This window comes from Chiloscyllium plagiosum, unplaced genomic scaffold (assembly GCF_037043375.1).
Source record: "Chiloscyllium plagiosum isolate Xiang-an unplaced genomic scaffold, Cpla_swu_hap1 HiC_scaffold_47, whole genome shotgun sequence".
NCBI lineage: Eukaryota > Metazoa > Chordata > Chondrichthyes > Orectolobiformes > Hemiscylliidae > Chiloscyllium > Chiloscyllium plagiosum.
In genome coordinates this window covers 30,386,752-30,391,585 of record NW_028270185.1, presented here as the reverse complement: position 1 = coordinate 30,391,585, position 4,834 = coordinate 30,386,752, and the positions used below count along the sequence as shown (strand labels likewise).

The 4,834-nt window shown below is 41.7% G+C and overlaps 1 long non-coding RNA gene across 1 annotated transcript; it reads right to left on the bottom strand.

Annotated features, from left to right (window-relative positions):
* Window positions 1-756: 756 nt before the first annotated feature.
* LOC148136052 (uncharacterized) lies at window positions 757-2,006 on the bottom strand. The gene is made up of 2 exons (XR_015754737.1): window positions 1,894-2,006; window positions 757-1,189 (listed from the first exon to the last, which is right to left on the bottom strand). It is a non-coding gene; the product is annotated as an uncharacterized LOC148136052 (long non-coding RNA).
* Between the last annotated feature and the right edge of the window lie 2,828 nt (window positions 2,007-4,834).

The following is a 4,834-nucleotide window of genomic DNA, read 5'->3' as shown; positions in this document are numbered from 1 at the left end:
GAAGGAAAGAACTGTCCATACTGGAGATTTCAAAACTAATACAGAAAATGTTGGTGAAATTCGGCAGGTCTGGCATCTGTGGGGAGAAAGCAGAGTCAAACTCTTGGGTGTAATGATTCTTTTTCAGAACTGAAGATTTCTGATGCTAATGATGGCTGGCCTGTGGAGTTTCGCCAGAAATTCGTGTTTTCATTTTCGTCACGTTCAATTACTTATGATCACGGTCTTGTTAAATGCGTTTGAGAATTGAGAGCCATTCAGTCGCACAGCGATGGTGGTATAGTGGTAAGTATAGCTCCCTTCCAAGCAGTTAACCCGCGTTTGATTCCCAGACATCACAGGGTGGTGCTTTCAAAGCCATTTTGCACAGAAGAACTTGAAGATGAACTGGCATTATCACCTTACTTTCTCTGAAAGTATATGAATGTTTTATTCTGTGAGAAAACAAAACCATCCAGATTGCTCCTCACTTGTCATGACGATGGTTTCTATGAATTGCAGCGTGGAAGTGGGCAACAAAACTCAGCAGCTCTGAAGTTTACCCCTCTGCAGCTTCCCAATTCTTATTTAAATGTTAATTGCAGCACAGCAATTTTTTTCGAAAAGTGAGACACTGCTCCTGTTGGGAACCTCAAATAATCACACAAGCTGCTGGAAACATTGAACAGTTCCAACAGCGTCTATTGAGAAGGGGAGGGAGGATTAATGTGTGAGATCTATTCAAGGTTAAAATAAACTCTAACCAGAGATCCTGAGTTTTACCTTTTTACATAAATTAACACTTTCTTTATTCCTACTAATGCTCTTTCACACTAATGCTCTTTCTTTACGAAATTCTGCTCAATTTTGAACAAAACGTATCCAAACAATATTCTTTATTTTGTACAATCGGTTGTTTTATTTCTCGGGGCAAAAGTGAGGACTGCAGATGCTGGAAACCAGAGTTTAGATCAGAGTGGTGCTGGAAAAGCCCAGCGGGTCAGGCAGCATCCGAGGAGCAGGAAAATCGACTTTTTGTCTGAAACGTCGATTTTCCTGTTTTATTTCCCAATCGTGTGCATCAATCTGAGTGCTTTGTGTACAGAGAGAGTCCGTTTGCTCACATGAGCCGCTTCATTACCCCGACAGACCCTGAACATTTCCGTGAGTTGGTTGCAGTTCCCGCTTGCGGCCAGTAGCTGTCACTAACCTGTGGACAGTGAAGTTCCCGGATCAGAGATTAAAAACAACACAGTAATTATTCCCACTTTGTGTTGGGCGGTGTGCAGAAGAAATAATAAGGGTGGGGACCACTGCTATTACAGTTTTAGGGGTGGGAAAGGGATTGGAAACGTCTGAAAGATAGTAGAAATGGCCATATGGACAGCGTCTATGGTAAAAATGAATATATAACTACAAATTAATACATGTGGAGATGTTACATAAGTGCAAGGTCTGGATTGCATGCTCGAGTCAGCCTTGCCCGACTGCGGCCTGTCAGGTGACAAAAGGTGAAAAGATGACCACAGCACAATGTGGGGGTCAGCAGCAATCCAGAGGACAATTGTGGCAGAGTCTGATTAGTTAATGTAGGCTCAGTGCGATTGGTTATGTAAATATAACGGGGGTAGAGCCTGGCTTTTAGAACATAACTCACTGAGTACTCTCACTGTTCGTGGCTTTCAGGGTTGGTGGCTCTGATGGCTACAGCTTTTGTTTGCAAATAATGGCTTATTATCTTGAGGAATTCTCTGCGTCTCCTAAAAAGGTATTATCAACCATAACATGCCTAATTAATCCAGGAGAATCAATGCATTTGTTAAGAATCCCGCCCAATTTAAATACAAACCTCTGGGCTGCGTGAGAGAGGAAAATATAAAATAAAATCAGTAGCGGCCGCCCGGCCCCACTTACCGGCAAGATGACGTGTTCAGGGAAAGGAGTGGGGCCAAAGCGGAATCGCTCCCTCACCCCACCCGCCCCCAATATCCACCATCATTACCTTCAGGAACGGTAGTTTGTTGACACAGTCCGTTCTCCCTCTGACCCTCTTCCTTTCTGGGTGGGACCGCCGCCATTTTAGCTCCAGGCCCCGCCCCCTCCCCCGCCGCGCGCGAGCTGGCGGTTAACGGCCGCCTCGTGCCCCGAGTGACCGTTAGCAGCTGCTTCAGAAGATAAACTCTTTAAAGAGAAACAACTCTTTCAGGAGAGAAAACAGAAACACAAAAGGGCCGACTTCGGTGTCGCCAAACAAAATAATACGTTTTAGAATGAAAAATACTCCTTCCCACAGGCAGGGAGGTGAAAGTGATGAAGAAATTGTGTGTCGCCGCATCAAGTCCCAAAGCGCGATCTTCCGAATGACGGCCGCCCCCGGACCCCAAACGTTGTCTCAGCTTTATCTCTCTCTGGGCAGATACTGCCAGACCTGAGGGTACTCGGGGGGAGTCCTCGTTCAGGACTTTCTTACAGTTCAGTTGACAGGCGGAACACAATGTGGGAAAGTGTGTGAGGTTATGCACTGGGATTAGAAGGAGAGAGGGAGAGACGGTTTTCTAAATGGGGAAAGGCTTCGGAAAACTGAAGCACAAAGGGACTTGTTAGTCCGTGTTCAGGATTCTCTTCATGTTAAAACGCAGCTTTAGTTGGCAGTTAGGAACGAAAATACAATGTTAGGGTTTGTTTGAGAATGTTAGAATAGAAGAGCAGAATGAAATATTGTGAGCAGTTTTCGGTCCCGTACCGAAGGAATGATTTTTTTTTATTTCAAGGATATACTTTACTCATAAAAACAAGTATATATACATCTATAGTTAATAAAGAATTTCAATTCAGTACAACAGCATATGAAGAAAACAAAACAAACATTGGAGTTGGACTCTTTCCAGTAAACACTCTGCCCTGGAAGCAGCTGCAAGTTGAGTAGAGACTGGAAGCATCTCCTTCTGGAATGTGTCTTTGCAAAGGAAGTCTGAGGCAAGATGCAGTGTGTCTGTTAAGGTGTGTTCCCAGCAGTTGTGTGATGCGGGACTCTGTGCTCTACTGTGTGTTGTCCAGGACACACTTCGAGACAAACATTGATTGCGCTTGGAGGACCATCAATTCAGTAAAAGAGGCTCTTTTTGTCTGCCCGAAAATTGTTGGTCTTCCAGAACAAGGAGGTGACCTTGACTACGTGTTGCAGACTGACACGTGTTAAGGTCCAGGACTACTTGCTGAAGAGCACACGAAAGCTTGGGATAGCTGCTACCAAGGCTCAGTGGGGCAAGACCACTGTCTGACATTTCCTTCTGAAGGTAAATGGAAGTCATTTCAGTTATCGAATCCACCTTAAATGCATGTAAATATAATTGTATGTAAAGAGATGTCTTTGGTTCATTGTGACATGAAGGTGCCAGTGTTGGATTTGGGTGAACAAAGTTAGAAGTCGCACAACACTAGGTTATAGTCCAACAGGTTTATTAGAAATCACAAACTTTCTGGGTGGTGCTACTTCACTGACTGCAATCCATTTATTATTTCTCACCTTGGAACAATACATCAGCAATTACGTTAAGTTTTCCAGCAATGTGTACGATTTTTACATTAAATGGTTGCAGCAAAAGACTCCATTGGATTAGCCTTGCTTTCTTCATTTTAAACTTCTCAATGAAGGCTAATTGGTCTTGATCAGTGTAACTTTGCTTTTCATTAATCCTTGTCAGATGTAGACTTCAAAGTATTGAAAAGCCAACAGCAATCCCACAGCCTCTTCTTCTCGAGGACAGTATTTTTCCTATAACTGATATTGTTCCTAAGAGAAGTACCCTATGGGTTTCTCTACTCTTGATTCATCATACTGGAACAAGACAGCACACAACTCCAAGTTATCAGCATCAAATGCCATTTTGAAAAGGCTGGAAAAATCAGAGATGGCCAACACTGGTTCATTTTTCAAATTGCTTTCATCCTTACAAAGGATGCTTCGCATTCTGCTAACCAGACTACTTTTTTTGTAGTTTCCTTCACAGATTTGTTAAAGGTGTTACAACACGGGGTGAACCCTCTACTAATTTAAACCTGTAATACAAAATGATTTACTCAGTGCAGTAATCTGCGAAAATTTGAGAGGCCAAGAACTAGTTAAAGTAAAAAGTAACAACTTTATTTCTGAAAGTATAACAGAAAATAATTAACTAATAACCATTTACATCTCGTATTGTTACTTTCCCTTTTATAATACTAGTCCAATAAAACCTCTGATTAAGATTTACAAAAATCCAAATTTCAAAACCAGGCAGCTGTCAAATCTGCCATTTGTATCTTCCTCTGTAGATTTTCTTCTTCTTAGAATTTCTCTTTCACAGGTCGTTGATAGATAAATGTACCTTTAAGAAACCTATTGTGTGGGCAGTCTGCATTTATTGGTGGCTTGGCAGTTCTCTCTCAACTGTTCACGTTTTTCTGGTTTTATATCCCCAAGCACCAGATTTTGTCATCGGCTTTTAATATTGTCGATATACTAGATTCAAACTTGATTGGAGTTTGGTTTTTTTTTTGGTGTATAATTTAAACTGATTGGCCTAATTCACATTTGTTTTTTGTCTCCAACCGACTATTCTAGCTGCTGGATTAAAAGGTTTCATTGTATCTTGTTCAGAACACTTGGTGCAGTCAGATACTTTCCTAAAGGTACAGTACACTATAACACCTTCATAACAAAGGCACAGCTCTTTATTTGAAATTATGCACACATTTCCAGTAAACTCTCACATTCCAAAAAATCTACTGATTTCTCATTTAGTTTTTGGAATGAGGAATTTTATTAGTGGCTTCACTTTTGCTGTCCTTGACAATATCTGAGTCTGAATGTGTA